Source organism: Pongo abelii, chromosome 16 (genome assembly GCF_028885655.2).
Source record: "Pongo abelii isolate AG06213 chromosome 16, NHGRI_mPonAbe1-v2.0_pri, whole genome shotgun sequence".
NCBI lineage: Eukaryota > Metazoa > Chordata > Mammalia > Primates > Hominidae > Pongo > Pongo abelii.
Window position 1 is genome coordinate 64,592,558 of NC_072001.2, and position 25,234 is coordinate 64,617,791.

Consider the following 25,234-nt stretch of genomic DNA (forward strand, 5'->3'; position numbering starts at 1 on the left):
CAGTTCTGGAGGCTGGAAGTTCAAGATCAAGGTGTCAGCAGGTTTGGTTTCTTCTGAGGCCTCTCTCCTTGGCTTGCAAACAGTTGACCACCTTCTCTCTGTGTCCTCACATGGTCACTCCTCAGCCTGTGTCCAAATGTCCTCACATTTTAAGGACACCAATCAGATTGGATTACAGCCCACCCTAAGTGCCTCATTCTAACTTAGTCACTTCTTTAAAGGCCCTATCTCTAAATACCTTGTGAGATCCTGGGGGTTGAAACAATCCTAAGAATGTTGGAGGGGGATATAATTCAGCCCTTATTACTCCTTAAAAGATATAAGATATATTAGAAAACCAAGATAGAGATCCTTAGATATAAAAAACCCCCACATTATCAGGGAAAAAGAACACATGATATATAAGAATTATAAGACATATCTACAAGACAGATAATGACGCAGTGCAGTGTAGTAGGCATGCAGTAGCTCCTCCTCTTTTTTAGGTCTTGAGCAAAATACATACACTTCTGAGTCTTGTTCCTTGTCTGAAAAAATAGGAATAATCAGATTGCTGAGACTAAATGGGATAATTTATGCCAAATTCTCAACAGCTTGGCATGTAGTAGGTGTAGAGTAGATGCCGCTTACCTTCTTTTTCTCCTCTCTTCAAAAATATCCTGTTAGTTTTGGGTGCCACATTTTAACAGGGACCCTGATGGCATTCTGAAGACTATTGGTTCTAGGTGATTCTTTCCTTCCCCCTCCCAAAAGTGATATAACTTTTTTCTCTGATTATGTAACAATGTACATTCGTGTTGAAAAATCCTAACTAGAGAGAAGTGAGGTAGAAAGTGAACAGAACCCCATAACAAACACCCACCCTGGCAGATGATAACCACTGTTTACAGTTTGGTGTCTAGCCTCTGGCCTTTTTCTGTTTTTATATAAACATATATTTGTTTTTCATATAAAAGTAAAGTAATTCATAATGGGTCTCTTTCTATGTCACTATGTATATATCCAGCCCATTTGTTTTTACATTTGCATTTCACTATATTGGGGAAGGGGGTGGGGAATGGAAAGACTCCCGCCACACAGTGAGGAATGCCTGGTTACACAAACTCATTTTTCTCTAGAACTGCTCGGGGCCTTTAATATACACAGTGACTATCCAAGAGGATGATACAGAAATTGGCATGTGCCCCGTTATTAAACTATTTTGTCTCAGCTCTAAATGCCACCCCCGCTCAACTCTGCCTGTAGTGCTGGGATTACAACTCTGCAAACCTCATTTCAGCCTGCCAAATTCCCTGTTAAACTCTGCCACTAAGGGGTACTGGTAGATGGGGATGGGGAGAATGCAGGAGGGACTTCCTGTTTGTTTCCTGCCTGTTTCCTGCCTGTAAGCATCCTAGCAGTGCTTCCCATTGACAGCAGCAAGTACTTTTGTAGCCCCAGGTGAATAGTTTGTTTCTTTCTCAACACTTACAGAACCAGCCTCTTGCATAAGAGGTGCCCCCACGAGGTGACTGGCACCCCTTCTTCAGAGGTTTGGATCCTAGACCCTCAGTGCCTCTCTTCTTCTGAGCTCAGAGTCTAGCACCCAACAAGTGGCACCCCCTCCTCAGAGATCTAAGCTTCAGCTCTGTGGTGCTTTCCCACAAGCTTATAGGATTTAATAGAATCAGCCCTATGGACACCAGCTAGTGTATTTAGTAATACTAGCCCTAGGGTGAACACTCCTTCCTGCATTTGCTGCCTCTGTGATAACTTGGTGTTCTTCTGCATCTTCAGTTGCTTGGTTAATGATTTTATACCTTTATATTAAATTCTTTCTGTTCAAATGACTGGTAGGTTTCTATCGCCTTTCTGGCCTGTGACTGATAGGAGACAATTAATATAGACCCTTCCTTAAGGAACAGCTCAAGGGTCCAGCATTTTGCTAAACACTCTTTGAGAAAGGTAGCTCTGAGCATTACTATTAAGTCAGAAAAAAAAATCATTTAAGAAAGGCTCAATTAGACTCCATGAACCTCCCTGTAGAAATAAGGGAAAGGAGGGCAAAGGCTATATATGCTACCAATTTAATATGCAACCATCATTTTTCAGCAACTAGGTCTGCCATTAGTGAAAAGACTTTGAAGAATCACCAAAATGCATATTGAAAGTTAACCCTAAGGAGTTATGTTTGAGCCAAGACTTGTGGATCTTGAACATTTAATCTTCATTTGAGTTCATTTTATCATTTCTGAAAGTCTTTTAGTCATTTTGGCTTAATCATTTGTCATGCTCCTTTTCTCTTAGATGTGTGGATTGGGACACCTTTTCTTTAAAATATAGTGCTCAACCCAACAAGCCATGAATATTCCCTCTCCACTTTACAAAGCTAATTAAATTCTCTTTCCTACAATAGTATTGATTCTTCCTGCCAACTTTTCCTTTAAAATATCCTTCACACTCATCTTTTCCTACTCATTTCAGCTGTCACTACTTTCCTTTGCTTTCTTCTTCTCCTGCCTGGCCTGCTGTAGGAACCTTTCCACTATTCTTCTAACTTCCAGCAGCTCTCTATTCCAGTTCACCCCCACCGTGTCATTACCAGACTGATTTGCTGTATTCACTAACTCCTCTGGTCGAAGTTCTTTCCTCAAAGTTCCCAAGTATCCACAGGTCCAACTTCCTTAGCATGATGTTCAGGTCTCCCTCAATCTAATCTTTGCAGTTTGATCTTCAGCAGCTTATTTTCCTGACCCTATTACTGCAGTCAAACAACTTACTCATTGTTCTTAAATTGGCTGTTAGCTTTTTTTTTGCCTACAAGCTTTTCCTTACTTCATTGCCCTAATCAAGAATGTCCTACCTGTTCTTACTTCCCATCCAAATATCATCTGGTCTTCGAGGCCTAAATCATTGCCCCCTTTTTTGGGGGCAGGGGGATCGAGTTTTGCTCTTGTTGCCCAGGCTGGAGTGCAGTGGCACAATCTCGACTCACCACAACCTCCGCCTCCTGGGTTCAAGTGATTCTTCTGCCTCAGCCTTCCAGAGTAGCTGGGATTACAGGCATGCACCACAACGCCTGGCTAATTTTTTGTATTTTTAGTAGAGATGGGGTTTCTCCATATTGGTCAGGCTGGCCTCGAACTCCTGACCTCAGATGATCTACCCGCCTCAGCCTCCCAAAGTGCTGGGATTACAGGTGTGAGCCACCACACCTGGCCAATCATTGCCCTTCTTTAAGCAGTCTTTCCTTACTCCTCCAGTAAGCTCATCTTCTTCTTTCCCTGAACTCCTACATCCCTCAGTGTTTTTACTCCTTAATAATACTAGCTACCATTTATTGAGCATCTACTACATGACAGGTATGTAGCTGGATACCTAATTATCACTAATCCTCTCTACCCTTTATCCTGTTTTGGATAAATAAATGGAGACTCAGAGAGGTTGAGAGTTTCCTGCGGTCATGTAGCTTGTAAAGAGGTGGAGTTTAGGGTAGAGGCTTCCTTCTTCAATTTTACCATGCTGTTACCTGTTGACCTTCAAGTCAGAAGGCCTGGGTATAACCCAGGCTCTGTCACTAATTAGCAGTCAAACCTTGCATGGATCACTTCACTTCCATGGGCTTAATTTTTATATCTCCATGGCTCCTCCTATCACTAACATTCTGAGATGCCATTCACAGAGGGTCATGAATCTCATTATGCTTTTCTAGATGAGAGAAGAGGCCTGAGACAATCTAGACTGGTGTTTTTATTGAGCCTTGAATTCCCAGGAAAGGGGAGATGTGGTGGGGTCGGGACACGGAAGTGATTGTTCTTTGCAGGATGCTTGGAGGCATCTTGTCATATTGAATTAAGCATTTATCTTTATTTAGAAACTCCAGAAATTTTACAGGAAGGGTTTGTTAAGGAGAGGGTTGAAATTGTCAACCTGCCATAGAATCACAGATGAACAAAAGCTGTGGAGAGTTCCTTTTTCCCCTGGATAGCAGAGGGGTTTGCCTTTTCATTTTGTGGGCCTTCTGGAACAGCAGACACATGTCTCTTTTTACAGACGGGAGATTTTGTTCAGCAACTGCCAAACCAACCTGGGCCAAACCCCATGGAGACTGTTTGAGAGCTGGAGATGTGCAGCTTTTGCTTGAATATATATCCTGACCCTTTAGCCTTGTGGGCTGAAATTGCACAGCACTGACAGAGCCATGCACACTGAAAAAGGAAGCTAATATCAAGGCAGAGAGGGGTCCATTTCAGTCACCGTTAAGTTGAATTCCTCAATGTCCTTACCCTGACCCTTGTGTGGAAAGAACATGGCCTTAAAATTTAGGCAAACTGGATTTACAACCTGGCTCTTGTTATTCACCTTGCTTTCAGTTTCTTGTTTAATAAATGAGAGTCACACTACTCACCTTATTGCATCATTTTTAAAACGAAAAGAAGTGATGAACATAAAGCACCTATATCAAAGTAGATACTCAACAAAGATTAGTTTCTCTCTCTCCACCTGTATCTTAAATAGTTAACCCAGTACCAGCAACTAAACTGTATTTCTGAATTCAAATGGAGGTGTTGGTGGGGAGGGTAGGTTAAGATGGCATGTCAGAGAAAGAGGCCACACGAGCACTATCCCACTTCATACATTCTCTCCTCATTTGAATATCCCATTTGTCAATTTTGCAAGAAAGTAAAAAAAATAAAAATAAAAATAAATAAAAAATAACCCACTCATTGTTTAGGAGATTTCACGCTTTCCCTCCATCTTGCTTCTTGAGGTAAATCCCAAAAGAGTCAGTGCAGCATTTCTCAGCACTGTTACCACCAATCCCAAGAAGTGGTTCTTCTAGTGCGCTTTTAAGTGCTCGCATGACTAATAAAGTGTGACATGGCTAAGATTTGCTAGCCTTCTCTTCAGGGCGTACATGCTAGCTGACAAAATATGGCTAAATTTAGCTGCCTTCAGACAACAAGCGTCTTACAAACAAAGAGGGCCGCAATGGCGAAAATGAGCCATGACACGTCTCTGTCCTAACATGGATCTGCCTAGCCTCGCCTTGGTACCCCAGCCCTCAGCACAAAGACATCTATGCGTATGGGCAGTGTCTGAGCTGGGTGCCGATGGTGGCAAGGTAGACTCTAGGTAAGGTGGTTTTCTTGTGGACTTTGACCCAAGGGTCCTTACCAAGGTGGAAGGATGGGGGTTTAGGCAGCAACACAGAGAGTGAAGATAATAATCATAATACCAGAGATTTCCTTAGCCCTGACTGTGTGCCACCCTATGCTCTAACCACAACACTCCACTGCCTCCAATAACAATGCATTATCAGGCCTGGAAGAGAGCCCAGAGACCATTTAACTTAACACCCAAATTTTGTGCTTGTGACAATCAAGGCCCCCAAATGGGAAGCAAATTTTTCAGGGTCCCATAGCCAAAGAGTGGCTGGTTTAAGACAGGAACACCGTGCTCCTGCCTCTCGGTCAACTTAAACTGCTTCACAGGAAAGATAAGCGTGGGAAATCTGCCCAGACATATGGGAGGCACTTTGTGGAGGAGAATCATATGTTGCTAAAGCATTCTGAGAGCTAAAACTGTCTCCCTTCCAGTCCAAAGTTTGTGTAGCTGGATCCAAAACATTGTAAATGCATTTGGCATAGATGACACAAAGAAACTGACCTTTCTGTGGCAGGGAGGGGCACTGAATGTGATAGTGGACACTCCCTGAGTTCAGCCAGACACCCTAGAGCAGCCAAGTAAGGACCTCCAATCGACTGGAGGCTCACATTCAAGTTCCACTGAAGCTCAAAGGAAGAGAGCCACAGTCCCCTGGGGGTGTCAATGATGGAGCATGGAGGGAAATAGAATGATGCCTTTCAGTCCATTGTTGGAATTTCTGATCCAGGCACATCCTCTGAGTGCTGGGTATCACTTGTTGACAAGTGCATCTTTACCACCCCCTTATGTTCTCCCAGTGTCTCAGGGGAATGATGGCTGGGAACTGCATTGTTCAGACTCCTGTGCCAGCAGGGTTCCTGATACGGTTGCAGTTCTCCCCGCAAGATGCACTTAACATGAGTGTTAGAAGTAGAAGCCATTGTTCCTCAGGCAGGGCTGGTGAACACATGGCTTTAGCCGCATGTTATCAGTCACATCCATGTTCCTCTGACTGGCAGGGGTTATAGGGCCACCTGTGAACACCGCCTGTAGTGGTTTTCTGCAGTTTCTTGACCCCTGGGAGGTGGTGATAGCTTCCTGATTCTCAGAATCACAGCTATGGTGGTAAAGCTGAAAGCCAGTGGCTGACCCCTTGTTTCAACTTATCCAGCTGGTCCTTACAAAGCTTCTGAAAGCGCCCGATTCCCTGTGTTCCGTCCTTTTGTTTGAAATATATAAAGTAGCTTCTGTCCTCTTGACTTAGCTCTGTTGCTGAATACATTTAGTTATAATCAGAAGTAATTTGTTGAACACTTTCCTTGTGCTAGGACTATGCTAAGCATCATCTCATTCGATCTTCAATGTAAGAACATAATCGTTCTCCTTATACAGATGAAAAAATGAAGGATTAAGTAGATAAAGCGACTTCCTGGGCTCACCTAGTTAGTGAATGGCAAGCTAAGGTGGTCTGACTCCAGACTTTTAGCCACTTTGAAAATTGGCCCCCTTCATTTCCAGATGACAGCCTACCTCAGGAGCATCATGCCTAAGGCTACCATCTAGGATGAGTTGAATCTCAAAGGAAGGAGAAAAAAGTCAGGGTTTCGAAGAGAAAAACCAAGGGACTTATTCGTTGTCCCTCCTCTACTGCTCTTCTATAGCTGATGAAATTCCACAAATATGTGCCAAGCTCCATGTACCCCACCCCCCACCTTGCATGTCCTTACTCTGTTACTCCTCACCATCACCTGCGTGATAGGGATTACTGCTGTCATTTTGTGGATGAGGCCAACTCAGATCTCCTCCATGGAGCCTTCGCTTGACCACCTGCCCCAGTCAGAAGGAAGGCTTCCATTGAATTAGTGCAAGGAATGGCAAACTGTTTCTAGCTCTCGTGTGGCAGGGATCTCAATTCATTTTAGATTGAGGTAAGTTGCATGTATGTTCACCTCTCCTGTTGGTTTGTAAGTGTCAGTTGCCAGGTGGCACCTTTAAATCAGACTACAGCAGGACCTTGAAGATGCCTCCTTGCTCTTTAATGGGATCTCCAGAAGAACCCTGACCATCAGAATTTGGTTATACAATCCCCTGGCTCCTCTTCAAAGTCCCATTTCCTAACACATCTGCTTCCATAAGTTTCTGACCTTGACTCCTGACCACCGCTCTGATTCAGGTATGTGCTCACTTAGCTCTGCTTATCCTTTGACCTGACACCTGCTAATTGCCTGGTACATATAAATTGGAGCTGGACCTATACTGGCAGATTGTTCTCACAACTCTCAATGGTCTGACTTACTTTTTCCAGGAATAATTCTAGTGCTCACATGGTATATTACTCCTCAACCCTATTTCTGACTGCCAGATAGCCTTGGGGTTTCTCACTGCCAGCCCAGTGACCCATTCTTGGTAGAGACTTGAGAAAGGTCCGCTGAATTGAAATAAAAGTGTATCTCCATAATTTGGGGAAAAAAAACCTCAGAAATGAAAGATTACTGAAATTGACAGTTATCAAAGAAGAAAGAAGGTGTCATCTTCTATATCGGGGGCACTAGGTAGGTCGGGGAGGATGACGATGGCTCAAAAGGTATTTGAGGAGGTGTTTGTCAGTTTGATTAGAGAATTCAGACAAAGCAGATTAGATAGGATCCAAAAGAAAGAAGAAAGATGCATGAAAGAGACTGAAAGTAGAGACCACATGGGGCTTTATAAAGCTGAAAGGCAGACCCGGGGAAGCAATTGTCAGGGGATAAGTGTCAAGAAAAGGCTTTGTAGGGAAAAGAGGCACAGGAGGGAATGGGAGAGGAGAGAGTGAGCTCTCAGAAGATGGAATATAAAATAGGGAAACAGGTCAAAAGCTTAGGAAACATATTAAAAGGGAACAGAGAAGAATAAAAAAAGAAGAAAGATGATAGGAAAGAGCAGGAGAAAGACAACTACAAATTCCACTAAGAATTAAAAACGAACAGGAAGATCACTGAAAAATCCTTCATGAGAGCAAAATGAGCTAAATGCGTACTGGGAGATTCCTGTCATTGCTCCCAAGTTTTTGAGTTTTCAGAAACACTTCTGGCATTTCCATGATACAGGCATACCTCGGAGATACTGAGTTCCAGACCACCACAATAAAGCAAGTCACACAAATTTTTTAGTTTTCCTAGTGCATATAAAAGTTATGTTTGCACTATGCTGTAGTGTATCATGTGTGCAATTGCATTATGTTTTAAAAACCAGTATACACACCTTATTTTAAAATACTTTATTGCTAAAAAAAAATGCTAATGATCATCTGAGCCTTCAGAGAGTCGTAATCTTTTTGCTGGTGGAAGGTATTGCCTTGATATTAGTGGCCGCTGATGGATCAAGGTGACAGTACTGAAGGTTGGAATGGATGTGGCAATTTCTTAAAATAAGGCGGCAGTGAAGTTTGTTGCATCAGTTGACTCTTCTTTTCATGAAATATTTCTCTGTAGCACATGATGCTGCTTGATAGCATTTTGTCCACAGTAGCACTTCTTTCAAAATTGGAGTCAATCCTCTCAAACATTGCCACTGCTTTATCAGCTAAGTTTGGGTGGTATTCTAAATCCTTTGTTGTCATCTCAACAATGTTCACAGCATCTTCACCAAGCATAGATTCCATCTCAAGAAAACACTTTCTTTGCTCATCCCTAAGAAGCAACTCATCTGTTTAAATTATATCATGAGATTGCAGCAATTCAGTCATATCTTCAGGCTCTGCTTCTAATTCTAGTTCTCTTGCTAGTTCCACCACATTTGCACTTACTTTCTCCTCTGACATCTCGAACCTCTCAAAATCATTCCTGAGGGATAGAATCTTTCAGAAGATTTGAAAAAAGGAATAGATGTCTTTCAAATACCTGTTAATGTTGATATTTTGACCTCCTTCCATGAATCACAAATATTCTTAAATGGCATCTAGAATGGTGAATCCTTTCCAGAACTCTTTCAATTTGCTTTGCCCAGGTCTATCAAAGGAATCACTATCAATGGCAGTTATAGCCTTACAAAATGTATGCCTTAAATAATAAAATTTGAAAGTCAAAGTGACTCCTTGATCGATGGGCTACAGAATGGATGTTGTGTTAGTCTTGAAAACAACATGAACCTCCTGGTACATCTCCATCAGAATGCTTCGGGGTCCAGGTCCACTGTCAATGAAACCATACAGTAAACACATGTGCTGCCTTCAAGCCTTTGTTGTTTTATTTCTAGGGCACAGGCAAAGCAGATTTAACATAATCCTTAAGGGGACTAGGATTTTTCAGGATGGTAAATGAACACTGGTTTCAACTTAAAGTCACCAGCTGCATTAGCACCTAACAAGAGAGTTAGCTTGTTCTTTGATGCTTTGAAGCCAGGCTTTGACTTGTCCTCTCTAGCTATGAAAGTGCTAACTGGCAAATTCTTCCAATAGAAGGGTGCTTTGTCTACACTGAAAATCTGTTGTTTAGTGTAGCTGCCTTCATCTATGATATTAGCTAGACCTTCTGGATAACTGCTGCAGCTTCTACATCAGCACTTGCTGCTTCACCTTGCACTTTTATGTTCTGGAGATGGCATCTTTCCTCAAACCTCATGAACCAACCTCTACTAGCTTCAGACTTTTCTTCTGCATCTCCCCCACCTCTCTCAGCCTTTGTGGAATTTAAATGAGTTAGGGCTTTGCTCTGGATTAGGCTTTGATTTAAGGGAATGCTGTGGCTGGTTTGATATTCTATCCAGACCACTCAAAATTTCTCCATATCAACAATAAGCCTATTTTGTTTTCTTATCTTTGGTGTGTTTACTGCAGTGACACTTTTTTTTTTGAGATGGAGTCTCGCTCTGTTGCCCAGGAAGTGATTCCCCTGCCTCAGCCTCCCGAGTAGCTGGGATTACAGGTGCACGCCACCATGTCCTGCTAAATTTTTTGTATTTTTACTAGAGATGGGGTTTCACCATGTTGGCCAGACTGGTCCTGAACTCCTGACCTCAGGCTATCCGCCTGCCTTGGCCTCCCAAAGTGCTGGTGGCATGAGCCACCACTCCTGGCCTGTAGTGGCACTTTTAATTTCCTTCCAGAACTTTTCGTTTGCATTCACAACTTAGCTAACTGGTGCAAGAGGCCTACTTTTTGTTCTCTCTTGGTTTTTGGCATGCCTTCTTCGCTAAGCTTAATCATTTTTCACTTTTAACTTAAAATGAGAGACATGTGACTCTTCCTTTTACTTCAACACTTAGAGGCCATTGTAGAGTTTTAATACTGGCCTAATTTCAGTATTGTGTTTCATGGAATAGGGAGGCCTGAGGTAAAGAGACATGGGAATGGCTAGTTGGTGGAGCAGTCAGAACACATAAAACTTTTATTGATTAGGCCAGGCACAGTGGTTCACGCCTGTAATCCCAGCACTTTGGGAGGCCGAGGCAAATCACAAGGTCAGGAGTTCGAGACCAGCCTGGCCAACATGGTGAAACCCTGTCTCTGCTAAAAATACAAAAAAAAAATTAGCTGGGTGTAGTGGAGCACACCTGTAGTGGTGCACACCTTCATCTACTCAGAAGGCTGAGGCAGGAGAATCGCTTGAACCCAGGAGGCGGAGGTTGCAGTGAGCCGAGCTTGTGCCACTGCACTCCAGCCTGGGTGACGGAGTGAGACTCTGTCTCAAAAAAAAAAAAAATAAATAAAAATAAATAAATAAATAAATAAATAAATAACTTTTATTGATTAAATGCCTTATCAGCTTGTTGACTTGTCGTCTTGTATGAGTACTGTTCATAGTGCCCCAAAACAATACAGTAGTAACATCAAAGATCACTGATCACAGATCACCATAACAAACATAATAAAAAAAACTTTGAAATATTGTAACAGTTACCAATGTGTGACAGAGACACAAAGTGAGAACATGTTGGTGGGAAAATGGCACCATTAGACTTGTTCAATGCGTGGTCACCACAAATCTCCAATTTACAGCAAGTGCAGTATCTTTGAAGTGCAATAAAGTTATGGTGGTTAATACTATCAACGTGATTGAAGGACGCAAAGTATTCATCCTGGATGTGTCTGTGAGGGTACTGCCAAAGGAGATTATCATTTGAGTCAGTGGGCTGGGGAAGACAGACTCACCCTTAATCCGATGGGCACAATCTAATCAGCTGCCAGCGAATATAAGGCAGGCAGAAAAACAGGAAAAGGAGGGAGACGGGCCTAGCCTCCCAGCCTACATCTTTCTCCCATGCTGGATGCTTCCTGCCCTCTAAAGTCAGACTCCAAGTTCTTCAGTTTTGAGACTCAGAGTGGCTCTCCTTGCTCCTCAAGCTTGCAGACAGCCTATTTTGGGAGCTTGTGATCATGTAAGTTATAAGTTAATACTTAATAAACTCATATATATTCTATTAGTTCTGCCCCTCTAGGGAAGCCTGACCAATACAAAAGTAAAGCACAATAAAATAAAATAAGATGTGTGTATATTGGTAAACCTATGCTAGAGTGAACATCAATAACAAACCATCCGCAAATTTCATTGCCTTGAATGACAGTGGTTTGTTTCTTGCTCATGCTATAGGCTCATTTTGGGCCAACTGCTATTCTGTCCTCACTTAGAGACCCAGACTGAAGGAGGCTGCATCTCACTGTGTCCCCAAAAGCTGAGACAGAAAAAGAACATGGAGAATCACGTGCTGGCTGTTAAAGCTTCTGCCTGAGAGTGAAGCATATCGTGTCCACTTACATTTCATGGACCACCAGTGAGTCACATGGCTATGGCTGACATCCAAGGAGGTGGGAGTGTCATCCTACTACATATTCAAAAGAGATAGAAATACTTGATCAACAGAATTAAAGACTAGTATGTGGTAAATTCTCTGGTTCCCTATTTCCAGCCTGGCATTTTCTTCACCAGAATTCCCAGAGCCATAAAGTGGCAGAGTAGGAAGGAAGGAACCTGGCAAAGTGCCTAGCCTAGCTTTTCAAACTTTTTGGTAGGGAAACTGAATCTCAAAGAGATGAAGTGACTTATTGAGGACCATGCTGCTGATGGAACAGCCAAGCCCCTGATTCTCTGCTTTCCTTGCTGCTTGGACCACACCAGGGCACTTGTATTAGCTTAACAAATATCTACTCATTTGAACTACCAGATTCATTTCATTTTGGAACAGGCTTTTAATTACTACTATAAGAAAAAGAAGTGTTCTTGCCAAATGCCTGGGTGCTGCCAAGTTCCTTGTACCTCCAATAACGAATCCTAACCATATAAATAAATAGAAGGCAATTAAGAGTTTGAAATAAGAATTTGGGTAGGATTAGAGAGAAATGTTTGATGATACACATTATCACTTCTGCAAAACATAGAATTATTTTTGGCCATTAGAAAAGATATGCATAACTATATATGCATATATATACATATGCATATATATACACACACATATATACACACACACACACATATGTATAGAAATATATTTGCATCTATGTAGACTATTTCCAGAAAGATGTCCAAGAAAGTGGTAATAGTGGGAGGGCATCTGTGAGCAAGAGAGAGACATACATTTTCCCATATGCCCTATTGTACTGTCTGGAATTTTCTACCATGCATGTATTACTTTTTCAATAAAAATAGTTAATAAAAAATACAAGTAAGATTTTTTAAAGTAACAGATGTCAAAAAATGCTTAATGGGGCTCTGCAGTATCTTTCAGAGTAATGTGAAGTAGAACAAGATGAGGAGAAAGACGAAAATGGAAGCAACTGACAGCACTTTCCAGCAGGCAGTACATTTTTTAGCAAGTTGCAATATATTTTTATGTCAGACAAGCATAATTTAAATATCATTAGGCTTGGATAGTCAAGATCTGGGTTCAAGCCCCCCAAATGCACTGTAATCTTTTACTGTTACTCTGGGAGGAAATTACTTGAACCTCTCTGTGGTTCAGATTTCCTATCTGTTAATAGGCCAAGATTTGAGTTTCTTCTATCAAGGTGTGTTTGTGCACTGGCCACTTGGATTTTATTAAAGAGCCAGCACATGCAGTACAAAGATCACAGACATGCTCTGGTTTGCATTCTACACCACCAACTTATTAACTGTTACATTTTAGACCTTGAGCAAATTTTTTAAATCTCCCTCCATTTTCTATAAGATCGGGTAATGTCTGCCTTCCAAATTGCTGCAAAGATTAACTAAATGGCAATACAGTCATGTGTTACTTAATGACAGGTATATGTTCTGAGATATGGTCATCAGGCGATGTTGTTGTGTGAACATCATAGTGTACTTACACGAACCTAGATAGTATAGTCTACTATATACCTAGGCTGTATGGTATAGCCTATTGCTCCTAGGCTACTCACCTGTACAGCAAGTTACTGTACTGAATACTATAGGCAATTGTAACACAATGGGAAGTATTTGTGTATTTAAACACATCTAAACATAGAAAAGAAACTAAAACTAAAAATACAGTATAAGAGATCAAACATGGTACACTGGTACAGGGCATTTACCATGAATGGAGCTTGCAGGACTGGAAGTTGCTCTGTGTGAGTGAGTGAGTGAGTGAGCGAGTGGTGACTGAATGTGAAGGCCTAGGACATACTGTGGACACTACTGTGTGGACACTACTGTGGACTCTATAAACACTGTACACTTAGGCTACACTAAATTTATAAAAATATGTTTTCTTCAATAATAAATTAACCTTAGTCGACTATAACTTTTTTACTTCATAAACTTTCAATTTTTAGCTTTTTGACTTTCATAATAACACAGCTTAAAACACCTACACAAAAATATTTCCTTATATATCCTTATTCTATAAGCTGCTTTCTGTTTTTAACATTTTTTACCTTATAAAGCTTTTTGTTAAAAATTAAGACACAAACGCACGCATTAGCCTGGGCCTCCACAGGGTTAGGATCATCAAGACGTCACGAGGTGATAGGAATTTTTAGCTCCATTATCTTAGGGGACCGCTGTTGTATATGAAGTCTGTCATTGACCAAGTTATCATTATATAGTGCATGACTATATGGAGAATTCCTAGTACTTGAGGGTGTGCAAAAATGTTAAATTCCGTTCTGAAACCATCTCAGCAAACTAACTGAGGATTCTACAGCTGAGGACAGAAATTACCCATTTCTGGCATCTATTTCTCTCCTTTAAATGAGTCTGTGTTGACGTAAACAAGGATGGGACAGGCCCAGATGGACGTGACAACCTTCTGGTAATCAGAATCTTTTATGCCTAACACATCTAATGCCTGGTCCCAGCCAGTGTGTTTCTACACTGTTTTCTCAGCAAGGAACAAGTATCCTAACAAGGCAGCCCAATCAAAACCATGACAATAATTTTATAGGTCACAAAGTGCTTTTATACATACTATTCCATTAAATCTCCCAAACAAGCTGTGACTCATTCATTCATTTATTCAGTCATCAATTCAATAAATATGTATTGACCATCTGCTATGTGCCAGGCACTGTACTAGGCACCAGAGATGTATTGATAAACAAAGAGTTCTAGTACCTGCCCTCCGAACTCTTACAATATAATGTGAGGAAGCATATATTAATTGAATAATCATACAAATAAATGACAAATTAGAACAGTGCTGAGTGCTTTCCAGGCTGAGACGGCAGTGTGTGCAAAGACTCTGTAGCAGAAAAAGAGGGGATCTTACTCCTAGGGAACAGAAAGAGACCAAAGTGTTAATGGCATCGTGTGAGATGAAAAAAGGAGATGCTGGAGATGTGGGTGGGTGTAGGGGAGTCTTTGCAGGGCCAGGGAGAAATTTCCTTAGGAACTACAGAGAACTAACACTTGACAGTGACCAACTGCAGAGAGCTGAGCTGACAAGGTACCCTAAAGGAGATGCTGGCTATAAACAGGTAGAGGAGAAGCATACGGGACTGGCAGACTTGGGTTAAATCATCGATGCTTCCTGAAGGGAACTGTAAAATCCTGAGAGAGTCCATGTCCTGTTTGTGTCTCCTAAAAGCTCTACAAGGGAGGGACGTTGGGATTCATAATCCTTATTTCAAAGGTGACAAGAGCCAACCAGGTTATACAATGTTTAAGGGAAAGAGGTGACTTCAGGGCTCTTCTTTAATAAGAAATTCATGGCTTCAACACTTTGCTTGATACCTGTATCTTTTTTTTTAGCTCTTTCTCCTAGTTCACAGATATTTACTTTTATTATTGTCGATGGCCTTTGGAAATTGTCCCACTCCCCAGAACCAAGCAGTAAACTCAGTGAGTCTGCAACTGTGTGGCGCATCTTGATAAGTGGGGACTCCACAAACTCAAGACTGTGGAAATCTGTCAACATTTTGACAGATATTTTAAGGGGGAGTGGGTTGTAAGTCTTGAGGTAGTCATTGGAATAGACAGTGGTTCTTAACCCTGGTTAAACTTTGCCTGGGTTCTGCCCAAGGCCAACTAAACCAGAATCTCTGAGTGAGGCCAAGTTTGAAAAGCTCCCAGGAGACTCTGCTGTGCAGCAGCCGAGGGGAGAACCACTGTGTGGAGAAGCACACCTCCATCCATGTTCTCTGTTGTCAGTTATGTGAACTTGGGAAAGTCCTGCCTGAGGACCTCAGTGCTCCTGTCTGTACACTTGTGGAGCTGTTCCAGATACTCTCAAAGACCCCTGCCAGCTGAGGCCCTGCAGGACTTTGGTTCACTTTAGGAAGCATGGCAGCATCCACCACGATTCCTATGCTGGCCTGGGGTCTACCGCTGCCTGCCCCAAGTTCTTCCTCCAATTTGAGGCTATGGTATCATGGAAAAGGCACTGAGCCTAAAGTCAGTTCCCAGTCCACACATGCAATGTCTTAGCTGACCAACATAGAAAATGGCTCTCGAACTTTCTACACCTTGGTGTGCCTCATCTGGTAGATGGTGCTAATGTTAACCTTTATCAGTTGAGAAAGCAGGATGCTGGACCAGAGCAACCCCCCAGACCCTTCCACCTCTAACAGCCTGAGAGAGTCCTAGTCTCCACCAAGGAATAACATTTATAAGAATATAAATACAAACACGCAGAGCAGGTTCCCTAGGGTGAATGTTCTGTGGGCTCTGAAGCTAACAATCCACTCATAATATATTCATCCTTATGTCCACTATGCTATGCTGACCTGCAGCTTGACATTCCATTAGCAACACTGCCCAGAGCTCTGAAGCAAACTGGGAAGAACTGGGGCTACAGAATCTATTGTAATCTGCCTACCAGTCTCCAAGGTGCTGAAAGCTGCAGATGCATGGAAGCACCATTGTTATTGCTGTTGAGAACACAATGTCACCATCAGCAAAAAGGGGATGACGAAAGGGAGATCCCAAATTCGTGCAATGCGTGGCGTGGCCTCACTGATGGGCATCTGTTACCACTTATGTGCTGTGATCTCCGAAACTCCAGCCCTCTCCTGAGCTTCGTATTCAACTGTCCACTATCTTTTTAATGGCATTAATATCTCAGCCCATTGCCCAAGGCATTACACAGAGGTCACCACAACACACACCTCTCCTTTACCTTGTGCATTGAGAGCTGTAAAATCTCATGCTGAAATAACTTGCGTATTCCTCCCCTCTTCTCTAAGCCCTTCCTGATCAACTGCACCAGCCTCTTAACTGCCCTTCTTACAAACTTCTCCCCCTTCAATCTATTCTGGCTGAATGACTTAGGACACAGTATAAATGTCACCCTAACTCCCTAAAGGAGGCCTTTCATGTCTTTTTTTTTGAGATGGAGTCTCGCTCTGTCACCCAGGCTGGAGTGCAGACTGCAAGCTCCGCCTCCCGGGTTCACGCCGTTTTCCTGCCTCAGCCTCCCCAGCAGCTGGGACTACAGGCACCCGCCACAACGCCCGGCTAATTTTTTGTATTTTTAGTACAGACGGGGTTTCACCGTGGTCTCAATCTCCTGACCTCGTGATCCGCCCGCCTCGGCCTCCCAAAGTGCTGGGATTACAGGCGTGAGCCACCGCGCCCGGCCCATGTCTTTTTTCATCTAAAGAGATTGCCCCAGTATTTCTTTCTCACAACCCTACTTAGTTTCTTCATAACCCTCATTACAGTCTACTATTACCTTCTTCATTTGTTTGTTGGCTTCCCCACTGTCTGTCTGTCACCTCACTAGAATATTTTTTGCTCATCTGAGGCTCTGATATTTAACACGGTGCCTGGTACATGATAGGCTTTCAATAAATATTGATTGGGTGAATGAATGAATACAAAAATCTCATCAGATAAAGTTCAAGGTCTCATCCTTGCACACCAAGTCCCCCAGCATGTGGCCTGAGCCCACCTCTTTGCTCTATCCAGGGCCCTTGCCCCCGCATGCCCAACAATAAGGAGGTTTCACTATTCTCCAAACTGCCATGGCCTTGAATGTTCCTGGGAACTTTTATATGCTGGTCCTGATGCCTAAAATGGCATTCTCTTTCTTCCAGCAAACTCCTACTCGTCTATGAGAAACCAGTTCACATTTCACATCTTTTAAAAAGCTTTCCTCGCCCCTGCCAATCTCTCTTTGGCACTTCTGTGGCACTCTGAGATACCTCTACTGGATCTTTTTTTGCACTTCATTTTACTCACTTGTTTAAGTGACTGCCTCCCACTCTGGACTGCAAGCAATTTATGAGCAAAGATTCTGTTCATCTTTGTTTTCCGTCAGCACCTAGTACAGTCTCCAGTCCACAGTCAATGAATTTCTAGGAATTATGCCTGCAATTCCAGAAGCTGTCCCACATACATGTTGATTCCTTTAGAAGTCATAGAGACCTACAACTGGAAGAATTAAAGAGCTGATGCACCTGTACATCCTAACCATCCTCACAGGACACACCCAGGCACTTCAGTTATCTACGGACTTTCAATTGTGCCATGGAAAGCAGAAAAGTCTATTTTTGGCAATATAGTCAGGTAGGATAGAAACAAGGAGACAGTCTTCCACTTTATCCTTCTGCTGGAGATAGCCATCTGTCATCTAACATTATTGAGTACCTGGTATGTATCAGGCCCTCCCAAAATCAGATAGAACATGAATAGAACCTGCAGGAGCTCATCGCCCAGTAAGGGCAAGAAACTGGGCCTAGTTTAACTTAAAACCTAATCATTATTAATAAATGAAGATTTCACCCAAGTTGGCTTTCCTGAAGGTCAATCAAATAGCTCTTCATGGTTGCACAGGGTGGCTCACACCTGTAATCCCAGCACTTTGGGAGATCAAGGCAGGAAGACTGTGTGAGCCTAGGAGTTCGAGACTAGTCTGGGCAACATAGCAAGACCCCATATCTACTAAAAATACAAAGTAAAAAAAAAAATTAGTCTGGCATGATGGCACGTGCCTGTAGTCCCAGCTATTCAGAGGCTGAGGCATGAGGATTGCTTGAACAGAGGAGGCGGAGGCTGCAGTGAGCTGTGATTCTGCCACTGTACTCCAGTCTGGGTGATAGCAGATGGCACTGTGATCTGGAGCACCTGACCCACACTGACAGAGGCACGAGGGAAGGTTCCCACTGTGGCAGAGCTTCCAAAGTCCATGGTGCCAGGCAGCCTAGGACATGTTCATAAGCTATAGGGCACCACAAAAATGTGCTGATTTCAGAGCCTTCCCTAAGTTGCCCTTGAATCATCAGAAATATACAAAATAGCCCTTAGAAAAAGATCACTTGGATTTCCTAGATGGCTTCTCCCACTGCCCCAGAACACTGGCAGATGTCCTGATTGTTTATGGGCTTCAGATTTTTTCTACTTTGGGGAGAAATGCCTCCAAGTGTGCAGAGCACAGGGGACAGATGGGCTGCCCCTCCAGGCTGCTATGCTCTTGGCTGCCAAGTGAAAGAGATAAGCTTCCAGTATAGCATCCCCTATGCATCTGAAAGATAAGGTCCACACTCTTTACCCGGGGTGGTCCTTGGGAAGGCCAGCATCTGCTCACAGTTATTCTCCCCTCCCTCATCTCTTGCTAATACAGGGACACATTTCCCCAGGATGACCTAACCTAACTCAGGCTGAGCAGGAGTCCTTTTGAGATCTAGAATCTTTTATGAGCCTTTGGCTTCATCTCCATTTTTTGGTTTTAAAACCCAAATTACATCTACTGCGTTCCTCAATAGAAAAGCTCCGCTGGCCAGAAGGGAATAATAAATTTTATAAATTAGCCAATTAATCACAACAGCAAACAATTAAGCTGGTGGGAATAGTCAGCATTCTGCCTTCTTTTTGGAGGAATATTTTAGGATGTCTGTAATTTCTGTTGTTGATGTTGGTTAAATTTCTATCAGACTTTAGAGATTGGCATTAACTGGACTAATTCATAATGAAATAAAGACAATTTGAGATACACCTCTCTGAAAGTATATACCAGTGAAGTTTCTCAAGTTTGTTTCATTCAGCTTGTGAAATGGTTTTCTGAAGAAGAGAGACAACATTGATTGACCACTCCTGGGGCACAGTCATGACACCTGTTACTCAGGGAACACACTTATGAGCACAAGACAAGACACTTTATCAGTGCTGTCTCATTTGGTTTCACGAACCTTCACGGCCCAACACTCAGAGGGTCTGTGGCCCACGCATTCTACTTCTCAGGGTCTCGCTCAACCTCACCCTCTGCTAAGGTTTTAAGAAGTGGAACTCGGAGACTTGCTCACATTTTTCTGGTCATCAAATGCCCATAATTCCTAAATTTCTTTTCACTGCTCTGGAGAGGAAAATGAGATCCTGAATAGTGATGACAGACACAATAAGCTACTATTTCTGAAGGGTTTATATGTGCCAGGGGTTCTACTCATATTTTCAGTCATCATCACAAATCTTGTATATTATAGATCAAAATACCCATTTTATAATTACAAAGCAAAGGTTCAAAAAGGTTATGCACTTGGCCAGAGCTGCAGAGTGGATTTAAAATCAAGTTGATCTGCTCTGAAGTCTATATTTTTTTAGCTCTTCCATGGGCCAGGAAATGAGGTATTGGACACTAAAGAATACATGCTATGTGAAACCGGCCAGATCAAGTGGTTCAGGACCTAGGCTGTTGAAGAGAGGACCCAGAGTCCAGACATTGACCAAGCAGGTCAGGGTCAAAGGCCAGTTTACTCTCTTTTAAGAGGCACACAGAGCCAGTGACAATTACTTCAGTCAGTAGAAAATCACCAGCATTTTTATCACAGTATCAGTGTGACAAGGTGGGGTGAGGGCAATGGGCTGCTATACCCATATACCTAATCATATACCCAATCATATACCCATATATCTATACCATATACCCATATATCTATATGCCCATATATCTAAAGTCAGAAATTTAGAGCTGGAAGGGTTCTGAGAGACCATTGAACCCAACCGCTCCTTTTAGAGCTGAGAAAGTGAGAAATGAGAAAGGACAGGTGCCTTGTCCAAGTTCCTACAGCCTACTGGTGGTGGAGTCAGGGTTAGGACCCAGGGATCCTATGTCCTAGACTTAATACATGGGTTCTGAGAGACCATTGAACCCAACTCCTCCTTTTAGAGCTGAGAAAGTGAAAAACGAGAAAGGACAGGTGCCTTGTCCAAGTTCCTGCAGCCTACTGGTGGTGGAGTCAGGGTTAGGACCCAGGGATCCTATGTCCCAGACTTAATACATGTGTTATAGCATTGGACATCTATGAAGCAAGTCAAACATAGCCTCTGTTTTTTTTTAAATAAGAGACTATGATTAACAGGGAAACACACATAATATACATAATTCCTTGTGACTATGGAAGGGAGCCTACTTTACAATTGAGGGGGTCAAAATTCCAGAGATGGAAAGAATTTCCCCAAGCCCTATAGATGGCAAATAGAGATAGAACTAAAGTTCAGGTGTCCCAAATCTTAGCCCCCGATCATTCCCCTCCCTCATTCTTTTTCTTAAACCCACTCCCCTACTACCATACATCCAAGTGACCTTGAGCTCAACAAGATACTATGAAAAAATAATCTCACTACATACCAGCTAATAAGGACCTCTCTAGAAGAACAGAAATCTTTAATATATAAAATAATGAATACTTAATGATTACAAATAATGAAATAATACGGTAATTAAATTCAGACAAATACACTTCCTTATTGACATATTAAGTTCAAATATTCGTCACGTATATCCTAGGCATGCAAATAACAATAACTGTGCTTTTAATGGTAATAACAACTTATTGGCCACCATTTTTATACGTTATCTTATTTGACCCTTAAAACAATTCAGTAAGTAAATATCCTCATTCCTTACACATAAAACGCTAGCTTCCTATTTCAATATGCATTCTTCCCTTCCTTTTAGAAATAGAAACTTAACTTCCAGCAGGATATATTTTTGCCTAGTCAAATGTATTTCAGATACTCTTACATGTAACTGTGGCTTTATAACTAAATGAAGCAAGATAATCATATGAATCTTCCGTGGAGTTTCTGTGGCTTCAAATAGTTTTATAATCTTCTAGGCCTTCTTCCTCATTCCTGCTCCTTAGAACATGACTCTAACGGCTGCAGCCCTCACTGCCATTTTGAACCATGAAGATAATGACTTTATCCTAGGCATGGTTAACCAGAGAATTTTAAGGATTCAGAGTCCTTGATCATTTTGAGGAGCTACTGAACAATTGCTGGACCACCTACCCTGAATATTTTTTGTGTGTGTGAAAAAAAAAATTAAACTTGTTTAAGCAACATAACCCTAGGCTTTTTATTAAAACAAAAATCTAATCCTAGCTGATGTAATTCTATTTTGCCAATGAGGATAAGGAAGCTTAAGGAGGTTAAGAAACTTCCTCCACTTCTGTGGAGAAAAATAGCATCTACATAGGATGCTATTTTATGTAACATAAACCTATTTTATTTTGGGGGGGAAATAGGAAGAATACATTTCCCAGGTTCACTTCCTGTTAGATTTGGATCATGTGACTGAGTTCTGGCCAATGGAATGTGAGTAGAAGTGATATATATCACTCCCAGGCCAGGTAATAAAATACCCTGCACTATCGTCAATGCTTACTGTTCCTATTTAGTAGTGATCATCTATGCTGAGGATGGGGGTCTCACAGAATAGAAGGGCCTTAAGTTTTGCATGGCTTTGGGGAGCAGAAACTCCCACCATGCCCTACAGACCCATGTTTAACTGTGACATAATAGGGAAATAAACGTTAGAGTGTTAAGGTACAGAGATGGTGGGGTTGTTACAGCAGCTGGTGTTGACTACCCTGACTAATTAAACTTCTTTCAACTAGTAAGTAGAGAAGCTGAAATTTGATGGCCACAATTGACTCCAAAATGTATGCTTGGATCTCTGCCCTGGAGAAGTTCATGGCAGGCCATGAGAAGATGAATGGGTACACTGTTAGGTTCAACGGAGTTTTAGGGTTGTATAACAGAAGTTTGCAGAGTATACAACGTGGTGCCGAGAAGGTAATGGTCAATTGTGAAAGTCTGAGAAAGCGTTGGTCAGGAGTAGGGAAAGGTGACATCATACTCGTTATTTTTAGTATATAAAGAAGCTTAGGGTAAAACTTCTGTCTTCCATTACCTTATAACCAGGCTACGACAGCAGAAAAACTACAGAGGAAATAGTGGGAGGCAGTGCAGTGTGTGATTAAGAGACAGACTAAGTGACACAGATACTGAGAGCTTTTCAAGAGCTGAGAGATAAGTGGAGTGAAATATGGAGTGGGCAGGGAAGACTTCAAGGAAGAGTCTGACTCCAAACTAGACCTGGAATGACAGATGGGATTTGGGTTGGTGGAAGAAAGATACAGGAAGTATTTCATGGGAAAGAAACAGTAAGAGAAAAGGCAATGGTGAAATTTCTCATTTAACAAATGCATTAAACCCCTATAAAGTGCCAGGGAGTTTGCCTTAAACTTGAGACACAAAGATAAATCTGACAAATTTCCTGTCCTCAAGAACTCTAGAGGGAGTGAGAATGTCTCTTGATCAGTAATTACCACAGAATAAAAACTGCTCTCAGAGGTGGTGCAAAGGGCAGTGGGAACATAAAGGGCAGAGGAAGATCAGGAAGGACTTGGGCGACGATCTGGCCAACAGTACATGGAAGACTTCACGGGGTCCTGAAGGAAGAGTGATAAATCTCCAGGCTGGTAAGGTGCAAGCAGGGAAAACTATCCCAAGCACGGGAAACAGCTTCTGCAAAGGGGGCAAGAAAGAGTATGGTGTGTTCACGGATAGTAATACAAGTCATGAGGCTATAGCAGAGATTTACACTAAGATGGAGTAATGGGAAGGGAGACTGGATAAAGAAGCAGAGGGGATTAGGAAGATTTTTAAAAATCTAGGCAGAAGAATGTACGTGAAATGCAACAGTGGGGAGATGCCCACAGCATAAATAAGTTATGTGGAACAGGTACAAATAAGCTATTCCTTTAGAAATATGTGTGGAATCCAGACCTCACTTTTCTCAGATTGGGGCACATGAGAAGAGAAGATACAGATTCAACATGGCTTAAAAATATGGAGGGAAAGTGTCAGTCAAGTTACAGTGCAGACTTCCTTCCATCTCAGATCTCAGCCAACCATGGCAAGGCTCAAACTGGGGAGTGGCAGAAGTAGAGGTGCATAGAGAGAAGGTGAGAAAAAGATGTGGACAGTAAACAGAATGGTTAGGAGACGTTAATAGTGGAGGCGATTGAAAGTGGAAAACTAAATAAGGGCTTCAGGTACCAGATGTTTTCTCCTCTTCTTCTAAAAATATTGAATTCCTTACTCTGCCATCATTTTCCAAGTGTGTTTATGATTTAGCCGTGAACTGTAAGTAAAAGATCAACAAATTGGAGATGATCAAAATTTAAGAATCTGCTGTTCCAAAAATCACTTTTAGGAAAATGAAAAAAAAAAATAAGCCACAGACTGGGAGGAAATATTTGCAATATATAAATCTGACACAGGACTTCTATTTACAATCTACAAAGACGACTCAAAACTCAGTAATAAGAAAACAAATTACCCAGTTAAAAAACAGGCAAAAGATTCGAATGGGCACTTCACCACACCAGAGTTATGGATGGCAAATAAGCAAATGAGAAGACGGTAAACATCACTAGTCATTGGCAGTATGCAAATTAAAAACCATGACAAGATAGCACTACCTATTACTCTAATGGCCTAATTTTTTCTTTAAAGGACATACCAAATGCTGGTAAGGATGCAGACCAAATGAGACTCTCATACACTGCTGGTGGAAATGCAAAGGGGTCACTTTAAAAACAGTTAGCAGTTTGTATATAGAGTTAAATATACACTTACCATATGACCAGCAATTATGCTCCTAAGTATCTACCTATGAGAAATGAATAGTTATGCCTATATAAAAATCTATGTGCAAATGCATGTAACAAGTTTAGTCATAATCACCAAAAACTGGAAGCAAACTAAGTGTCCTTCAACTGGTGAATGGATAAACCGATTGTGGAACATCCATACAATAAAATACTACTCAGCAATAAAAAGGAACAAACTACTGATACATGCAACAACATAAATTTCAGCATTTTTCTAAGTAAAGGAAGCCAGACGCAAAGGTCTAGATCCCATGTGCTTCCATTTACATGACATTCTGGAAATGGCAAAACTATTGGAAGAGGAATAGATCAGTGATGGCCAGGGGCTGAGACTGTGGGAGGAGATTGCCTACAAAGAGGTAAAAGAGAACTTTTTGAAGTGGCAGAAATATTCTAGACCATGATGGCAGTAGTAATAGCATGGCTGTTTACATCGTCAAAAGTCATAAAATTGTTCACCTAATAAAAAAATTCATGCTATGTAAGTCACACCTCAGTGACTGTTACTGAAAAACAAGAAACAAACAAACAGAAAACATCAGTGCAGAGAGGCAGAGTCTCTTGAAAGGTGGCTGTGGAAGGAGCTTCAGCCATGTCTGTGGACATGTGGTTCATGCCTCTTCGTCAGTGGCCATTGGCTGGCTCTCCTTAGATGTGGCCTTGAATGAAGTGCAATAGAGCTCACGGAACAGGCTTTCCAAACCACTGGGAAACCCAGCAGGGGGCTTCATGGTTAACCTATAGAAGGGATTAGGCATGGCAAACTGATTGGAAGAGGGGTCTAGGAAACTAATG